Source organism: Lepus europaeus, chromosome 12, assembly GCF_033115175.1.
Source record: "Lepus europaeus isolate LE1 chromosome 12, mLepTim1.pri, whole genome shotgun sequence".
NCBI lineage: Eukaryota > Metazoa > Chordata > Mammalia > Lagomorpha > Leporidae > Lepus > Lepus europaeus.
The window spans coordinates 75592837-75613325 of NC_084838.1; the positions used below are offsets into that span (position 1 = coordinate 75592837).

The 20489-nt window shown below is 43.3% G+C and overlaps 1 protein-coding gene across 1 annotated transcript in view; it reads left to right on the forward strand.

Moving 5' to 3' along the window:
- The window catches only part of PGM5 (phosphoglucomutase 5), a 222957-nt gene that overhangs the window by 193020 nt on the left and 9448 nt on the right, over positions 1-20489 (forward strand). The window lies entirely within an intron of this gene.

The following is a 20489-nucleotide window of genomic DNA, read 5'->3' on the forward strand; positions in this document are numbered from 1 at the left end:
GCAGGGGATGGGCTGTGCTCTGCCAAAATAATTCATTAGTGAGTACATTTTACCCAGAATAGTACCAAGCCATGCAAGAATTGGAGGCTTACCCTCTCTTTCTGAATAAAACTCCTGAATGTGTCCTGTTGGGAAGGGTAAGTAAAGTTAAGTCCAGAGCTGCGTCCGGAGTGAGGAATGATGTTCCTGGCTTCCCCAGCTGTGACTCACTCTGACTCCAGGCTGTTTTTTCTTCACATTCTTTTCCCTATTTGCACAGGGTGAGTGGTTATGATATTTGCTTATTTTTATTTACCTTCCACCCTGGACTTTGTCCAGGTCATTAGATGTGTGTGTGTGAAAGCAACCCTGTATGTGTTTGGGCCTCTCTCTGAGGTGGTCCACATAGGCAAAGTGCTCCTTTTTTTGCAAAGCTTCCTTTGAAGCCAGAATCCCCCATAGGACTGCTTTTATAAGGTTGTGTGGGTACAGAAAGCATAAGCAACACTTGTAGGTTTAAAGAGTTTGCCAGTTTGAATGGTTGGGGTCTCTCGTTGTTGATACTGCTATCTCGATTACTAATAGCTGATATTCTCTCCTTTGCCAATGATAAGCAAGAGTTTCCTCTGACCCTTCTAAATGGGCTTCACAGCACATGACTGAGCTAAAACTTTTGTATTACAATAGAACTCCTTATTGAAATACTGTATATCATTGACTCACCAATTTAAACCCTACTGTGTAACACATTCAGGTCACGGTGTAACACAGTAAGATTTTAAAAGAAATCTAAACCCTTACAGAAAGAGAAGATCCTCTCAGCAGGCCTACCTGTCGTGATTACTGCTCAGATCTACTGAGGCCTTTACCTGGGAGCATGCAGGGGCTTCTTACAGCATTGCTCTCCAAGACCACCTGCTTCTGCCTTTGGTGAGCTCCAGGAGAAGCCTTTGGTTAACTGTTAGTAGTGATCAAAGATAGGTCAAAGATAGTGTTCAAGCTGCTGGTGTTATTACTGATGCAGGGCCTGGCAGGTGAAGACCAGCTGTGGCTTTCTCAGCTTCAGATAGAACCCTTTCCACCTTTTCAGTTTGTTCTTACTACAGCCCAGGAAAAAGAGAACATTCCCACCCTTCCCACACCCTGCAACACACACATACTGTCTAATGTGAAGAGATCCCATGGAAAGAGAATCTAGTTCTGACTCAACAGGTAGTTTTTATTGATTCACCCACCCTAACTCAATAGCTATCTACATTCAAGGGATTTTGCAAGAGGACAGAGTTCCCTCTGTCTGATCAGTGTCTTGCCATATCACTCTGGACACGGATCAGTATTTTCCAGACATTTTAAACACAAATGAAGAGAGCAGGTTTTAAACATTTACACTGAGTGTTTTGTGGAAGTATTCTTGACTACCATTGTGATGCACCTGCGAAGACTTGTGTTACAATTTACATGCACATGAATCTCTGCTCCTATACATAGATTTTCCATTTTGGTCCTTTTGTATAAGTGATTGTATTGTGGGCTAGGTTGGGTTAAAATTAATATCCCGGGCTCTTACCTTAGAGAAGAATTCTGAGTACAGGCACAAACACAACATGCAGCATGATAAGGTTTATTTAGAAAGTGAGAAGAATACACAGGCACATGTGAGCTTCATTCAGGGAGCGTGGGCCAGGAAAGATTAAAAAAAGGAAATTTCATACCCTGTCCTGCTCATCCTGGGTCTACAAGGTAGAGAGAGAGAGAAAGGAGCCTCCTCCCTTTCCCCAGGCTTTTTACTAGCTTTGAGAAGGGGAGTGGTTACATAGCACTGCCCCCAGGTCCCAGGTAAGGGGAGGTGCATCTTAGGGAAGGGTCATCTGATGCAGGAGAGGATTACATGGGGGTGGGGGTAGGTGTAGCCTCCAGCTCTTGAATTTAATCTGTCTCCCTGACTTTTCCAACATCAGTTGTGCTATTTCTTACCCACATCAAAAGTATTTTTTTATAACTTGCATCCATATTTATCTGTGAATTGGTGGTAGGGGAGGAAGGACAGTGGGAGGGCCTTGAGAAGATAAGGAGGGGTTTGTCCTTGGTCAGTCAGGAAGGAAAGTGTCCAAAGGCCTGTTGCTGGAAGAGTACATCATTTTAAAGATACAAGATTGCTTTAATTTTGCTGGCAATCTGTAGGATTTCAGTGAACCTTCAAACCAGCTGGTAATAATTTGGAAGTAGGAATGAGCCAAAAGAGTTTAAATTCACAGGTAACCCGAAATAGTACAATTGTTTCCATCTTTTTTCCCCCGCCTGGTTTATCAGCAGGACTGCTAAACTAACTTTTCATTGGCCTTCCTCCTTTGTCCCTTGGAGCCCATGGGTGGAGTAGCTAATCAGCAGTAGAAGAATCCAGAGGAAAAGGAAGGCGAAGTTTTTGTTCAGGGCAAGGTAATCACAGACAGATAATCTGCCTTGACTGATCAGCCTTCAGCTTCAGTGCTTTCAGTGGGAAGTGTAACCACCCCCATTCCTCTCCAGACCTAGGGAGGAGCCTTCCATACAGCTGAAGAAGTTTTGTGTATCTCATAAGCTGTACCTAGAAGACATTAAGGACAACATCTAAACACGAGCCCCTGTATATTTGATTCATTTGTCACCAAAGTCCATTTGTCACTTTGATCTACTTGTCCTCTTCATGATTTTACAATTCAGAAATTGATAGTACAGAGCCATTTTATTTTCAGAGAACATCAAAGTTTATGAAAATACATATTTTGAAAAAAAGTGCATGGATTTCAAAATAAGCTTATCTTTTAATTCCATTTTCCTTGAACTTTGTGAAGTACACTTGTATTATTAGTTATGTAAAGCAGGATACTTCAGAGAATGAAAACAGGCACTATTACGTTGAAGTTATCCCCAGTAAAGGAGGAGATGGGGTTTTGTTAGGTGCACACCTTCATTCTGTCACAGAACTGCGCATGTCTTTAGCAATGGTCTTCAAAAGAACTTTCAGTGTGTGCTGAGGGGCAAGAGGGAGTGTGCCAGTAGCAAATAGAGTTAAATCAGTGGTTCTCAGCGGGGCTGCACATCAGAAACTCTTAGGGGGACTTGTTAGAAATACCCATTTCTGGGCCTACTCTCAGGAATCCCAGTTTAATTGTTCTTCGGTGAGAATTGTAGCTTTAGAGTTTCTCGAATGATTTTAATTGGGGAGCGTGTTAAAATGTGTATTTTTGACTCAGCTATGAAAAAGGCCAGACAGTTCAGCATTTCTGACAAGCTACCAGGCCATTTTGTCTGCTGACCAAGGAGTCAGCCTTGGAATAGCAAAGGGTTAGATGAGCAGTGAGACCTTAGCAACAGGCTGTGAATTCTTAAAAACCATAGCATGAATGACACCTATTTTTAGTGCCCTTCCAGGCATTGATTCTTGTCCTCCTGGGTTGATCTGCATTTCCTTTTGGACTTCATATGCATGTCTTATAAGCATCACCAATTTGACACAAGAAAAACTGCCTCTTAGTTCCACCCCACACCCAGCCCCAACATCCCGCTTCTCTATCTCTGTAAATGGCAGTTCCAGTCTTCTAATTGGTTCAGCCAATAAGACTTTAAGATTCGTTCTTGACTCCTTTCTCCATCTCAAAAACACACCCCCACTGCAAATCCAACAGTAAACCCTCTCAAGGTGACGTTAAAAACACATCCAGAATCTGACCCTGGCTCACCACCTCCCCATTTCCACCCAGAGCCAAGCCACTATTCTCTCTTGCAGACAGTTGCAGTGATTTTTAGAAGCTGTCTCTTCTCTGCTTCTGCTCATTGCCCACTGCTACCCTATTCTCAGCACAGCAACCAGAGTGATTCTTTCAATACATTTTAGACCACCTCCTTGCTCTGCTGAAATCCATTCTCCTTCTTATACTGAAGAGCCAAAAATCCCTTCCCTGTCCTCAGGCGCCCTCATCTCCTATCTCACTTCCTCTTTCTGTCTCCACCTCAGACATTATCTTATGAGCGTGCCAAGAATGATTTGCCTTGTGGCAAATAAGATGGCTGTGCCCTCTGGAATGCTTCTTCTTGCAATATCTGCATGGTTTGCCTAGTCAGTTTTCAGTGAAGGCTTCCCTGGCTATGTTATATGAAATAAGCTATATTAGTCAGCTTTTCATCATTACTGTTAATTACCTGAGAGAAGCCACTGACAGAGGAAGGTTTATTTGGGCTCATGGTTTTGGAGGTTCACTGTCCAGGATCAGGCAGCCCATGTGTTTGCTGTCTGATGAATGCAGAGTGTCTGCAGAGGAGGAATCACATGGTGAGCCAGGAAGCACAGAGAAGGAACTCACTCATTTATGTGTATATGGGCTTTCCTTCTAAAGCCACCGTGATGGAATCACCTGGCTTCCCACCAGCAGCCTAAATCCAGTCTAATCACTTGCCAAAGGCCCCATTGTGAGATCCCATAATGGGATTAGATTTTCGCCCTTAACCTGTTGGCCATTAACATTTACCAGAAGCCTTTGGGGACCAAGCCTCTAACACATGGGTCTTTGGGAGACGACCCAAACTACAGCAAGCCCTCGCATGTAGCACCTCTTTTTTCCCCTGTTCTGCTTTACTTTTCTTCCACCTTACTCAAATATTTACTTTTTTAAGATCTATTTATTCATTTGAAAGGCAGAGTTACAGCAAGAGAGGGAAAGAGAGAGGAGAAAGAGAAGGAGAAGGGAGAGAGAGAGAGAAAGAGAGAAAAACACTTTTATCTGCTGGTTTACTCCACAAATGGCTGTAAAAGCTGGGATTGAGCCAGGGTGAAGCTGGAAGCCTGAAATTCCATCCCGGCCTCTCACATAGATGCAGGGACTCAAGCAGCTGGGCCATCTTCCACTGCTTTCCCAGTCACAGTGGCAGGGAGCTGAATCGAAAGTGAGGCAGCTAAGACTTGGAACTGGCACTCACATGGGATTCTGGCATCACAGGTGGCAGCTTAACTCACTGTGCCACAATGCTGGCTCCCATGTTTGCTTATTTGTCTATCTCCGTGTAGTTGAATGATAGCAACAGGAGGTAGGACCATGTCCATTTTTTTTCATTGTATCCCAGTGCACACAGCAATACCTGGTATATGGCAAATGCCCAATGCAATTTTGCCAAATTAATGGAATGTGAGTGTTAATTACTTTGAAAGATCTCAGACCAATTATGACATGGAAAACTGAAATATTCTGTATGCAGTGTGAACCTTGATGATACCATCAGGTTTCCTCCAGTCAAGGAGAGTTTGAATAAAATAAGTTGCCATTTTTAAGGTCTACACAGTGTGCCAGGCTCCATTCTTGGTATTTCATATATATCCATTAGCTCATTCATCATTTCATTGGCCCCAGGGCAAAATGATCCTGCTTTTCCAAGGAAAAGGAAACTTCCAAGGAAATGAGTCATAGAGTAGATTCATACCCATGAAGCTGCTGATTCTGGGCTATAGATTCAAAGTAGATCTTTGTTCTAACAGAAGTCACCTTGTGCATGCTAATGCTTGCAGTCCACAGGAGAGAGGACTTCTTACCTGTGCTTCAGTCCAAGACTGCACCTGGTGCCTAAGTGCAGGATCATTGTTGAGAGTGTTTTCTCACACACACTTACCAAACCAATTATTTGATTCTCTGATGCCAGCAGAAAATCAGTTCACTTCATTTCTGAGACCATTTGGAGTTAGGCCAGACCCACAGGTGAAGGGCTAAGTTCTGCGGGACTGCCCTTGCTTCAGATGCCAGCTGCAGATTTGGGTACCCAGGCTACCCATTTCTTCTGGGGCCAGTTACAAATGTGAGCGTTCCCATGACTCTCGTTAGGTGCAACAATTCACTAGAACCATTCACTGCACTCAGGAAAGCACTTTCCTATTACTGGTTTATTAAAAAGGATACAGCATAGGAACAGCAGGTCTAGGGCAGGGTATGGGGAGGAGTGCAGGGCTTCCAGGCCTCCCTGAAGCACTTGAATGTGTTCACCAACCCAGGAACTCTCCAAACTCTGTTGTTGAGAGGTTTTTATGAAAGTCTATATGGAAATACTATCGGTTAATTCATTGACCATTGCTTGCACTTGATCTCCAGCTCTTCTCCCCTTCCTGGAAGTCAGGGGCTGGGCTGGAAGTTCTGCCTGTCTAATGGCCCAGTTGTTTCTCTGGCAGTCAGTCCCCAACCTGAAGCTGTTTCAAGACCCACAAGAGCCACATTTACAAAATGACCAGTTTTCTCTTCCTTATTCTGAATTATCAATGAATAGGTTTTATTAAAAGCATAATGTATGGGGGCTAACTGTGGCGTTAGCGGGTTAAGCCATCACTTGCAACATTGCCAACATCCCATATCAGAGTACCACTTCCTATCCAGCTCCCTACTAATGGCCTGGGAAAGTAGTGGAAGATGGCCCAAGAACTTGGGCCCCTGCCACCATGTGGGAGACTGAGATGGAGTTCCTCTCCCTCTCCCTTTCCCATTGCTCTTTCAAATAAATAAATCACTTTTTGAAATAAAAAGAATAATGTGCTAAACACTGTTAATGCTTTTTATAGTTAAAGTATCTGAATGAGTGGTCAAAGACTTAGAGAATAAAATCAAAAATGGAAATAATATATGAAAGAGTTAGAATCAGAAATAAGTTCCAAAGAGACACATAAATGGATATTTGTCATTCAATTTTTTAATAACAAGATGAAAATTTTATGTGATATGTGTGTATGTATGTGTACATATGTGCACACATGTGTGAGCATAATTTTGCAATTCTACTAGATAAATATATCAAATATTGTTTGCACAGAATATCTTAGTAGCCATAAATGCAAGAAAAACCATGAGGAAATACTTTATTTTTTGTGCTGCTGCAGTGTTGAACTGTAGGGGGTGGGTGGAGTGGTGGAAGGAGAGTGTGGAAAAGATGCACATGGTGGACTGGTTGGGATTTGAAGTCTGTGGTCATGCTAAGGTGCTGGCTGATTTTGCAGGGATGAGAGGTGAGACCAGGAGGCCTTTGGGCATTTAAGAATGCAGGAGGTAGAGAAAGATGACCAGCTGTTCTCCATAACTAATGAATATGGAATTTGAGGAAGTAAACTCAAGCTGATTTGTAGGGAATTCAGACAAACAGTTGTGAAGGCTGCTGTCCAGTGACTGGTTTGGCTTTTCTGAAAGCCTCTATGACTACATAGATTCAGATACTTTCTAAATATGGGCAGAGGTGGAAAGCACTAAGCAATATAATGTTTAAAAATATGTTTTAGCCTTAAAATTTTGGTTCTGTGAGCTGCCAAGGAATGAAATTCTGGTCCAAGTGGGTTAGATTTCCCCCTAGTGGTGTAGACAGGAATTTAGTCCAGCTGTGTTTTTACAAATCCTTCACGTGAAGTACAACTGAACTTGGGAAAGAGGCAAAGATGTCTCCATTTTCTATATTTCTACTCATTTAGGTGAATCAGCCAGGGCCAACAGTGCTTCTTTCTCTCATTTATGATACTGAAATTTGCACTAACACTGCCATTACAATGCTTGATTTTCTCTGGCTTTGAGAACGTCTCCTGGAATGGTCGGTCACCTGAGGGCCTGTGAAAAACTCTTGGGAGTTTCAGATTTGGTTTCTCAAGGGTTCGTGTCTGTTGCAGACCAGAGCTGTTGAGAGCTTTGATGACAGTGGCCCTTTTTCTGGGCAGGCCGGTGTGATCAGAACTGCCTTGCAGATGCAGAGTGAAGGGGCCTGTCCACCCATACTGCACTGAGACTTGGGGAGAAGTGTGTGACTGTGGCTGCAAATCAAGCCTGACTCAAATCCACCTTAATGGCATCCTATACAAAAGAGATCCTCATTCCCAAATGTAAGAATGTCACTGCTGGCCTGACCAGCTAATCTGTTAGCATTCTTAAAAAACTAAAGAACTTAAGTCTGTGCCTTGATTCTGACTTTGAATCACATTTGGATGAAGGATTTTTAGAACCTAAATTCAAAACAAAGCATATTTCTTCTACCCACTTCCCCATATGCAATGCAAAATAAAAATAATATTTAAAAAGCACTAAGAAGTCCAACAGATTTTTTATTCTTTTCCTAATGATGGTATTCTGATAATCTAAAATAATAAAAGTAAGCTGCTGCTTATTTTTTATTGTGGGGCCTCTGCCTTGTGTCTGAAGCATTTGGTTAACCAGCTGTTGGTTAACCGAAACTATTTATGTCCATAGATTACTGAGTCTTGCTGCCTCTTGTTTACTCAGCCTGAAAGAGGGAGAGTGCATGAATTATCTTGGTCACACGAGTACAGAGGGTCACTGGTCATAGCTCTTCTGGCCAGATGAATGGGTTTGACAAGCTGTGCCCAGCACTGTATTGCTCTCCCCAGCATTTCCTCTGTGTCAGCCTAGATGCACGATGCAACCAAGTGTCCGTGCCTTTCAGCACGAAGTTACCCAACTCTGGTGGACTGGTAGCAGCAGTTCATGCTTTCTTTGAAGCAGTGCCCTTTGTTGGTGGAGAGTAAAGTGTAACCTAGCAAATGCCTGCTGATGGTAAACCTGGAGGTGGGCTCTGACCTGCAGAAGAAAGCTGGGGACTGTGGAGCAGCACTGCCCGGCCTCCCCCACCGCAGTGCTGTGTCTGCTTGGAGAGCATGGGGTCTGCACTGCCCGGGGGAGGAATGTGCCTGGGGGAGCTCTCCTGTCCACTCTTGGCTGCTTTCAAGTTTGACACTGCAGTTCCAGAATGAGAACTCCAGCTCAAGATGCAGGTAAGAGAGTTCCGCATCCTTTGTTTTTGCCTCCCAAGAATGCCAGGAGATTTGATCAACGCCAGGAGGGCAGTATGCTTAGGCCTCTGGTAGCTGATAGGGAAAGCATTGAAAGGCTTATGGAAATCTGGTTTTATGTTCCTTTTTTGTTCTCATTTCTAAGCATTCTTTTCTTTTTTTAAAAAAAAAAAATTGATTAGAAAGGCAGAGAGCTCTCATCAACTAATTCACTCCCCAAATGCCCTAAACAGCCAGGACTGGGCCAGGCTGAAAACAAAAGCCTCAAACTCCATCAGCCCTCTCATATGAATGGCAGGAACCCAAGTACTTCAGCCATCAGGCGCTGCCTCCCAGTGTGCACCTTAGTGGAAAGCTACAATCAGAAGTGGAGTGCGACTCGAGCTCATACACTCCAGTATGGCACATGTGCATCCCATGTGGGTTCCCTATTGCTGTGCTGAACACGTGTCCTGCATTTCTGACAGCTTCTGTTGGTAGAAATCATCATACAAGGCATTGAGTGGTAGTCTGGAGCCCTTTTACTCCACAATATGGAATGGGCTGCAGATGAGGCTGTGAGAGTGGACTAAAATTTAAGTCTCCAGATGGCCCCAATGGCTGGAGCTATGCTGATCCAAAGGCAGGAGCCAGGAACTTCCTCCAGGCCTCCCATGTGGGTGCAGGGGCCCAAAGACTTGGGCCATCTTCTGCTGCCCTCCCAGACTACAGCAGAAAGCTGGATCGGAAGTGGAGAAACTGGGACTCAAACCGGTGCCCATATGGAATGCCGGCACTGCAGGCAGCAGCTTCACCTGCTACGCCACAGCACAGGCCCCAAACCTGGGTCTTTTCTAAGGGTGCTGCCAGGGCCCTTGTAACACAGTGTTTTAGGTACACTGCACAGTGTTCTCACCCCTCCGCCCTTCAGAATCCCTGCATCCATGAATGGCATGGCCCAAATTTGCTTCCTCTCCAGCTTGGAGTCACACTTGCTGAGTTGGGATTGTTCACTGATCCTGTTTCACCTAAGATAAGGTGCAGTCGACAGGCTGTTCCAAGCTCTGTTCCAAGCTCATTTGCCAGGGAAAAGGGCTTCCAGCACTAAGAATGGGTGTGCCATGGAGGGAAGTTGATTGAAAGAAGGATTTGCAGAGTCTCTGTTGCTGGCTTCAAGGTGTTGAACACACATATTAGACCCTTGGAGCAGGATTCCACACAAATTTTCTGTAATGGTCCAGATGGTAAATGGTTCAGGCTTTGGGGCCGGCACTGTGGTGCAGCGGGTTAAAGCCCTGGCCTGAAGCACCGGCATCCCATATGGGCGCTGGTACTAGTCCTGGCTGCTCTTCTTCCGATACAGCTCTCTGCTATGGCCAGGAAAAGCACTAGAAGATGGACCAAGTCCTTGGGCCCCTGTACCTGCACGGGAGACTGGGAGGAGGCTCCTGGCTCCTGGCTTCGGATCGGCTTAGCTCCGGCTGTTGTGGCCATCTGGGGAGTGAACCAGTGGATGGAAGACCTCTCTCTCTCTCTCTCTCTCTCTCTCTCTCTCTCTCTCTCTGCCTGTGCCTCTTTCTGTAACTGTCTTTAAATAAAATAAATCTTTAAAAAAAATAGTTCAGGTCATCAAGTTTAAACGAGGTCAGAGGATGGGCTATGATCCAATCTGACTGATGACCTCAGACTAAGGGGAATGTGGGACAGAGACATATGCAGGCAGGATGATGTGAAGACACAGGGAGGGGACAGCCATGCAAACCAAGGAGGGAGGCCTGAAAACACCCCTTCCTCCTGGCCCACTAAGGGAACCAAGCTTGCTGAAGTCCTCAGTTTGGACTTGCCATCTCCAGAGCCATCAGATAGGAAGTTTCAGCTGTTAAAGCCACCACATGTGTGGTTCTCTGCCCTCCTGCTCCACAGCAGAGAGCTGGACTGGAAGAGGAGCAACCGGGACTAGAACCCAGCGCCCATATGGAATGCCGGCGTCGCAGGCAGAGGATTAACCAAGTGAGCCATGGAGCCGGCCCCTTAACTCTATCGTTCCTTCTCTTTCTCTCTGTAATGCTGACTTTCAAATAAATAAATAAGGCTCTAGAACAAAAAAAAGAATCTTAAAAGCCATTCTTAGTTCATGGACTGTACTCAACCCAGGAAGGAAACTAGATTTGGCCTAAGTATTATACCTTGCTGACCCTTGCCTTGCCTTTTAGGTTTCTGAATCTGATACCTTTTGCCCAGTTTCTTTTCACATTCAGTGAAGCATATATCAAAATGGTTTTGTCCACTTTGTAAAAGAATTACAATTACATCCATGTGTATATTTGTATATACAAGTGAATTTGAAGTTTTAGAAAAATTATGAAATGTCTCTGAAAATCTCTAAAATTAGCATTCTAAGTTTGAACTTGTTGGCTTTTCATTGCAACCAAACATTAAAGGGAAATGTCTTACAGTATGTTTGTATTGATGATATTAAATTCCTTTGTCAAGGTTGTGATTTCCTGCTGGAGGATCTCCCATGTGGGTGGCAGGAACCCTAAAAACTGGAGCTAACACCACTGCCTCTCAAGGTACACACTGGCAGGAAGCTGGAATGGGGAAGAGAGCCAGGGCTCAAACTTGGGCACTCTCCTCCAGGATGTAGGCATCCTGAGTAGCCTCTTAAGTGCTGCACCAATTTCCCGCGCGCCTGCCCCCCAACCTTTGTCTCTTTAAAGCAGTTCTTTACAGTGGTTTTCAGATGAGTACCACTATAACCATGCCAGAAGAAAAAAGGAAAATGTTAAAGAAAAAATGGGATGGGAAAAGGAAAGTTTGAACGGGAGACCTGGTGAATACTTAGAACAAGTGCAAAACAAAATTGTACCACGTCAGCAGTTGTTGTATCATGAGAATGCTGTGTCCTGGGGTCAATGTGGCTTCCAGGAGTCTGTAGTGAGGCACTATGGCATCTCCATTGCTTTAGCTGTGGCCCTCAAACCCACTGTCCAAGGAATCTCTGGCTCTTGGGAAGTAACAAGTCTGTAACTGCATTTTGTCTGTTCTTTGTTTCTCTGAGTTACATCATTGGGAGTTATAGTCAGGATGGTCAGTGTGGTATTCAAAAAACAAAGCAAAACAAAATTAAAAAAACAAAACTCTGACACCCTGGGGGTATACCAAGATTTTTGGTGAACCAAGCCGCTGACTCCTTCTCATGTAAGCATGGTGTATTTTATGCTACTGCTGCTCAGAATCTGCAGTCATTATGAGATAACTTCACTTTTAATGAAAGAGATTATATAAAGTTTAAAGCTGACTATATTTCATACTGCTTCTAACTGTACTTCAAGTTGCTACTTCCCAAAGGGTGGTACTTGGACCAATCCCATTAGCTTTACTGGGTTGCTCCTTAGACTGCACAATCTCAGGTGCCATCCCAGACCTGCTGAACTAGATTCTTCCTTTTAACAAGCTCCTCAGTGACTTGTGTGCACACAGAAGCTTGAGATGCTCTGCTTTAGACAGCCTCTGGGATCCTTATCTCCACCTCTGCTTAGCAGGATTGCCCTGCCTTCCAGATTAGACAAATCTGTTGACGCCAAATCAACTGGGATGCATTTATAGTGTTAACTGGCCTCTGCTGTTCCCTCTCCCTTCTGGGAAAATTTCCAAAAGTACTGAAAATAACGCATACAAATATTACAAGACCCTTGAAGAATTAGTACTGGTTTTCAGGTCAGTTAACAGAAAGAAAAATAAGAAAATCAGTTTCCCTTTGCATTGCTATAGAAACCCTACTCAGTATCAGCTCAGCAGTTTTAGACTGTAGTCGTCACACAGTTAACACTAGTTAAGCTGAGCAATTGAAACAACCTATGGATAAAGAAAAGAAAGGTCTAATTTTATTTTGCTATGACATGAAACCTTGCTCAAAATGTGGGTAGACAGTCTACCACAATCTAAATTCCTAGGAAAAGGTCAATTATATAAAACATCTAGGGGTAATGGGACAGTTGGTACTTAAAAACAAGGCCCATAAAAGAACGTATTCCTTTGTCAAAACTGTACTCATCAAAGTACACTAACTGCCAGTCAATTCCACAGATGGTCCTTAGATTGCAGGGCAGGGTCTTACATCGAGTAGAGGCTCATTTCCAACTTTATAGTACCAGGTGTTAATGACTATTCTGCTAGTGTGTAGTCTGTGTCCCATCCCTAAGACTCAGCCTCAGAGCAGAATTTCTCTTGCTCTCCAGTTGACTTTTGCTACTCACCTCTGCTGTTCAGTTCTGCTTCATGTGGCAGTCCTTGTTGGCTGCGCTAGAAACTGGTACACCCGTCGGACATGTGGTGTAAGGGTGTGATGTCTGGCCCTTTCATTTGCAGCAGTTGTCTCATCCATCTGCAGTCTGTGTACTCCAGCTGAGTCTTGGTCCAGTGCACCCACTTTCCTGGGCTGGCCATGATTTATTGATACACAGAGATATTGCCTTAGGTTGAGTCATTCTGAGTATCCACTTGGCAGTCTTAATCTCTTTGTCTTCCATCAGAAAAGATGGAAAAAAAAAAGAAGTTCACCTTATAGACAAACAAGCTTAAATCGGGGGGGTTTGTCTGCTTACCAAATGCCAGTCTGTTTGGACTAGAATGGGGTGCACTCACTCCCTCCCTGCTTTTCTAGCAAGCCAGACTTCCTGCTTCAATAATAATAATGACATGGGGCAAGCATTCGGTGCTGACACATACCTTTGGAGGCAGTAGGTAATGACTCAAGTAGTTGAGTCCCTGCCACCCATGTGGGAGACCTTGTTTTTGAATTCCTGGCTCCCAGCTTTTGTCTGGCCCAGACCTGGCCATTGTTTGCCTTTGGAGAGTGAACCAATGGATGGGAACTCTCTTGCTCTATCTGTTTCTTTGTGTCTCTCTACCTCTCACTTAATAATTATAATAATTAGCATATGACACGTGGTTGCCTGTATGTGGGATAAGTTGGATACTACATGGTTTGTGTATCGTATGTCTAATTCTCACGACAATCTAATGCTATAGGAACTTGTGCTGTCCATCAATATTTTATAAATGAGAAAGCTCTGGACCTAATAACGTACTGTTTCTAAATAACATAGCTGAAGCTTGAATTTAGACTCAAGCCTCAGAGTCCATGGTCTTAATCATAGTGCTATATTATGTACATGTAAAAATAAGAGGGTGCTCACCAGCCTGTGAAAAACTGGAGTGCTCAGGGTGCCTGTCTTCATGCTGACATATCATTAGTGCACCTTCCAAGAAACATTCCCAGGTGCAATTGTCAAGCCCCACAGTTTCAGATTAGTAGGGGCTTGATGTCTCTCTTTCATACCTTCTATTCCCTCTTATGTCCTAATATCCTTCCCAAAAGCTGTCCCTCTCTTAGAAGGCTATAGCCTCTAGAAGGTGGAGAATACCGCAATGCTACCTTTAACTGGTTACATCAAGTGGGCTATGGTGTGGTAGTTGGACAGAGAGCCTTTGAACTCTCTCCCAGGGAAGACATATTCCCAGTAGTCTATGAGCAGACCACTCAAAAACAAATTCCCAAATATATTCTTTCAGATAGCAAGAAAATGATCTCAGATGGATATTTGGAATAAAATGTAATGAGGAGGGATAGACATACGGTGCGGTGGTCAGGACTCTGCTTGGGACACCTGCATCCCATATGGAGTGCCTGGTTCAAGTCCTGGCTGTGGTTGCAACCCACATTCCTGCCGATGTACACCTGGGAATGCAGCAGATAATGGCTTAGGTACTTGGATCCCTGCCACCCATGTGGGAGACCAGGATGGAATTTCTGGCTTCTGGCTTTGGCCTAGCCCACCCCTGGCTGTTGCAGGCATTTGGAAAGTGAGCCAGTGATGGAGAATCTCTCTCTCTCTCTTTCTCTCTCTCTCTCTCTCTGACTTTTAAATAAAATGAAAATAAGTAAATAAAAATATAGCAAGGGATAAAAACAAATGTTACAAAGAAGGGTTGATTTAAATGAGTGTTGTCTATATAAAACAATTATTTCTTGTGGTACAGAAAATATGCATAATATTAATATTTTAGAGAACCAAAATATACAATCACAGTAATTGTATACACTGTGATAGTAATCATACTTAAGGTCCTTATGCATCTTGGAGGAAAGTAAAGATATAGATAAACATGAGGTATTTATTTCATATGTCAAGGCTTCCTGTTATAATTTCTAGATAACCATAAGAAATAGGAGAAAATGATACCTTCCTAGGTAATGGAAGAAAACATAGAGTAACTTTAAAAATTTAAAAATAAACTCAGGAGAAGAAAGAAAAACAGGTAGATCACATAAAAAGCATTTCAGGGATAGATTTAAACTCAGATGTATTGGTTGTTACTTTAAATGTTAATGAAGTAAATGCTTCAAGAGAAAGACAAAGTTTGGATTTTGTTAAGTGGACAAATATAAGTTCATTATAAAAGATATTCATAAAAATACAGAAAGTTTGGGGCCAGCACTGTGGTGCAGCGGGTTAACACCCTGGCCTGAAGTGCCAGCATCCCATATGGGCACAGGTTAGAGACCTGGCTGCCCCACTTCCAATCCAGCTCTCTGCTATGGCCTGGGAAAGCAGTAGAGGATGGCCTAAGTCCTTGCACTCTTGTGCCCATGTGGGAGACCCAGAGGAAGCTCCTGTCTCCTGGCTTCGGATCGGTGCAGCTCTGGCCGTTGTGGCCAACTGGGGAGTGAACCAGCAGATAGAAGACCTCTCTCTCTCTCTGCCTCTCCTCCCTCTGTGTAACTCTGACTTTCAAATAAATAAATAAATCTTTAAAAAAATACAGAAAGTTTGAGAGTTAAAAATAATAGAAAAATATATATGGAGTAGAATATAATAAAAAAATAGTTCTATGAGTCTCACATAAAGTAAATTTTAAGATCAGTGGCATTGCTAAAGATAAAGAGGAACTCTTCCAAAAGATAAAAAGTTTAATTCCTTCAGGAAGACCAAACTATTTTAAATTTATGATACAAAAAATGAGAAAAATAGAAGAAAACAGAAATCTACAATTATCTTGGAATAATTTTAACACCGTCCAGGTAATTATTAGAACAAGTAAGTAATAACAGTTGGTAGGCATATAGACTAAACAATCTGGTTGATGTATTCAACTTAATGGAAATATATAGCCATTACACAAAAAAAACACATATATTCCTTTCTTGCCACAGGGAACATGAATAAAAATCAACCGCGTACTGGAAATTAAGTACTAAAGTGTATTATCATAAGGGCAACTAAGTCAGAAAGGAAAGACAAAATGGATACAACAAAGCATTTGTCAAATGGCACAGCACATCGTTCATTAAAGCCTTTCATTAGATGGGAATCAGAGGGAAGTCCTTGCATCCCATAAAGAATATTGCTGAAGACAAATCCAGATATAAGCTATGAGGGTGTGTACTGATTCATATTTCTTGCTAATAAGAGTTATATTCATTTAGAACTAAAGTAAGCTGTGTCTTCAGAAGTACAGTCATCAGATTTACATATAATTCAAGTATGTTATGTTTTATTTGGAAGGCAGAGAGACCGAGACAGAGAAAGCTTTCCCATTTGCTGATTCACTCCCCAAATACCCACAACTTCCAGGGCTGGGCCAGGCCAAAGCTTGGAGCTAAGAGTCCATTCCAGGTCTTATGTGTGGGTGGCCAGAACCAACTTACTTGAGCCATCACCTACTGTGTCTTTGGGTGCACATTAGCAGGAAAACAGAGTGGTGAGCAGACTGAGACTCGAACCCAGGCACGGCAGTAGGAAATGGAGGCATCCAAAGTAGTGCTTAATCACTGCATCAAACATCTGCCCAAAATCTGTTATTTATTTATTTATTTGAAAGGCAGAGTCACAGAGAGGCAGAGGCAGAGATAGAGAGGTCCTCTCTCTGCTGGTTCACTCCCCAAATGGCCGCAACAGCCAAAGTTGAGTTGAGCCAATCTGAAGCCAGGAGCTTCTTCTGAGTCTCCCACACGGGTTTAGGGGCCCAAGGACTTGGGACATCTTCTAATGCTTTCCCAGGCCATAGCAGAGAACTAGATCAGAAGTGGAACAGCCGAGACTCAAACCAGTGCCCACAGATGCTGGCACTGCAAGCAGTAGATTTACACACTACGCCACAGTGCCACAGCGTTGACCTCTTAAAGACATTTTTTGAAGGTTTTTATTTAATGAATACAAATTTTCATATGTACAGCTTTTAGGGATATAGTATTTCTTTCCCCCCATTCCCACCCTCCCACCCACACTCCCATCCCACCTCCCACTCCCTCTCCTGTTCCATTTTCCATTAAGATTCGTTTTTAATTGACTTTATATACAGAAGACCAACTCTTTGCTAAGGAGAGATTTCAATTATTTGTACCCACAAAGACACACAAAGTATACAGTACAGTTTGAAGATAAGTTTTACCATTAATTCTCATAGTACAACTTATTAAGGACAGAGATCCAGCATGGGGAGCAAGTGCACAGTGACTCCTGTTGTTGATTTAACAACTGACACTTTTATTTATGATGTCAGTGATCACCTGAAGCTCTTGTCATGAGCTGCCAAGGCTATGGAAGCCTTTTGAGTTCACAGACTCCGTTGGTTTTTAGACAGGGCCATATGCAAATTGAAAGTTCTCTCTTCCCTTCAGAGAAAAGTACATCCTTCTTAAAGACATTTTTTAAAGGTTTGTTTTCTTTAAGTCGATATATAATAATGGTACATATTTATAGAGGACTATCTGATATTTCTGCATACTGTGTAATGTTCAAAACATGATAATTCACATCTCTGTCACCTCAAACATTTATCATTTCGTTGTGAGGAGAGTATTCAGAATTCTCTCTTAGCTAGTTAGAAATGCATGGCTACTTCAAAAAGTTCATAGGAATCAAAATTAAAAATTAAATTTGTTTTGATGCCAAACATTTTCAAAATACATTCATAGTTTTTTGTTTTTAAGATTTATTTATTTATTTGAAAGGCAGAGCTAGAGAAAAAGAGAGTGAGATATTCTGTCTGCTGATTCACTCCCCAGTGGCTGCAACAGCCAGAGCTGGGCCATTTCAGAGCCAGGAGCCATGTTGGTGCAGGGGCCCTGGTACTTGGGCCATCTTCTGCTGCTTTCCCAGGCGCATTAGCAGGGAGCTGGATCCAAAAAGGAGCAGCTGGGAGTTGAACTGGTGCTGTGCCACAGTGCCAGCCCCAGTAGTTATTTGTAACACATTTTCCACAAACTCTTTGAAGTACCCTTGTACACACTTACATTGTTGGTTACTACAGCCAGTCTGCTGTGCAGTAGAATGCCAGAACTTGTTCCTCCTGTCTGGCATTGAACCCCTTCACCATCCTCTCTTCATCTTCCCCCCACCCATTATATTTCATACACTTGTTTGTAATTATTGTAGTTAATAATCCTTGAAAAGGCAGTTTTCCAAGAGTGTACCTGGAACAGAAACCCTTTAAAGAGAAGGCCGTAGGGAAATATGTTTTTAACATTTAGAAAATGAAGCTTTTGCCCTCATTATAGTACAGTCTGGAGTAGTGATAGACTTAGCTCTGCAGCTGGAATCACAGTACTGAGTGGGCTCGGGGCCCAGCAGTGCCACCCACTGGCCGTGAGACTTGGAGCAAGTTATGCACCTCGTCTGAGCCTCAGGTTCATCTGCAAGAGGAGGATGATACCACCTACCTCATAGACTGTTACCACAGTTAACTTAGGCCATGAATTTGCTCAGCACATGGTGAGCACTCAGTGTCAGCTGTGAAAAATTGCTAGACTGGAACCTCAGGCACAAACCAGAGGTGAGGGCAAGAGAAGCTACTGATTTTTCCCAAGACTTTTGGACACCAGTAAATCAGTGATTTATCTTGCTGTGGAGCAGTTGGGTTGTCTGTGACTCAAACCTAGCCAGGAAACAACAGTTTTTGGCTTTTATATTTGCTTAGGCAGGCGAGAGAACTATATTTGGTGTTCATGTATGCATATTGCCCAATTACCAGGCTGAGGCCTCCTGGAAGCCTTCAGTGACAGCCAGAGTGCAGGGCTGGCCTGATAGCATGGTGTGAGCCTGGATGTTGTTGTCAGCTGTGGAATGCCTCCAGGAAGACAACCCCCTGCCCTGTGACATGATGAGTGAAAGATCCCTCCTTTGCTCACTCACACTCATTTGCAAGAACAGCCTTGAATGTGGCCTGGTGGCATTTAAGGGCAGATGGGTCATGGTCTTCACGCATGGGTTCTAATTGCTGGTCCAGTGGGACACGAGCCAGCCACACAGATTCTGAGAGTTGCTTTGACGCCTGTACAACAGTCAGGCAATGAAAACATTATGGCTGAAATGGACTTGGAGCATTTGATAATAACACTGTTAATATCTGTCATTGATCGAGTGTTTACAACATGACAGCAGTTTGCAATTTGCTTTATATTTATTATTTCATATTTACAACAACCCTTGAGGTAGCTTCTATGATTAGTGCCCCATTTAAAAATGAGGCATATAGAGATTAAGAACCTTGTCTAGTGAGTGCTAGAGATGGGCACAGAACTCAGGCCCCACTGATTCATGCTTTTACCCAACATCTTTTGTGGTCTCCCAAGTCAGTTAGCCCTAAAATTCTTCCCCCAGCTAGTGCACAGTCAAGCAGCAAATGAGGTAAGAGCACTGTTGAGACTGCCTTTGCTCTTGACAGACATTTTGAGATTGATTATTGTTTACACTCCTTGTCTGTACTCTTGAGGAACAGTGGGTTTTCTTACCACCTGTGGAATTCTTTACTTAGTAGAGGATTAAGCTTGTGATTATGAAGTAAATTGAAAATAATGTTTTTATAAAAATTAAAAATAAGAAAAGGGAGGGTAGGAGTGGGAGTGAGGGGGAAGGGAAGGTAGGAAGTATCATTATACTCTTAGAATTGTATTATATGAAATATATTAAATTTGTTCCTATTATATAAATTTTTTTAAAAGTTTTAAAAAAAAATCTTGGGGAAAAAAACTGCCTGAAAACTTAGTGGCAGCCCACAGCAGTGATTTCAGTGTGCTCAGGGGTCCTGTGGTCCAGGAATTTGGATACTCATCCCCACCCTGTTCCAGGATGCCTGGAGTCTCAGACTGGGAGTGGCTCAACTGGCTGGATCTGGAATCTTCTGGAGGCCTCTTCACATTTACACTGGTGCTTTCTGGCCTAAGGGTCGTCAGACTTCTTAATAGGGCTTCTTGGGGTCTCCGGGGAAGTTGCAGGGTACTCTGTAATCCAGTCTCAGGAATCACACAACTTCCCTTCTGCTGACCTCCACTGGTGGTATTCACAAGCCTACAAGTTTCAAAGGTGGAATAGACCCCAACTCCTTTTTTTGAAAGACATAATGACAGGAAGAGACAGAGGGAGAGAAATCTCCCATCCACTGGTGTACACCCCAAATGGCTACAACAGTCAGGCCTTGCCCAGGCTGAAGCCAAGAACCAGGAACATCACTTGGGTCTCCCATGTGGGCGGTGGGGACTCAAGTACTTGAGCCATCATCTGCTGCTTCCCAGGCACATTAGCATAGAAACAGAGCAGCCAGGACTTCAGCTGTCATTCTAAAGGGGATGAGGCTGTGTGCCACAACACTTGCCCCTCCACCTTCGCCTCTTTTTTTTTTTTTTTTTTTTTGACAGGCAGAGTAGCGAGAGAGAGAGAGAGAGAGAGAGAGAGAG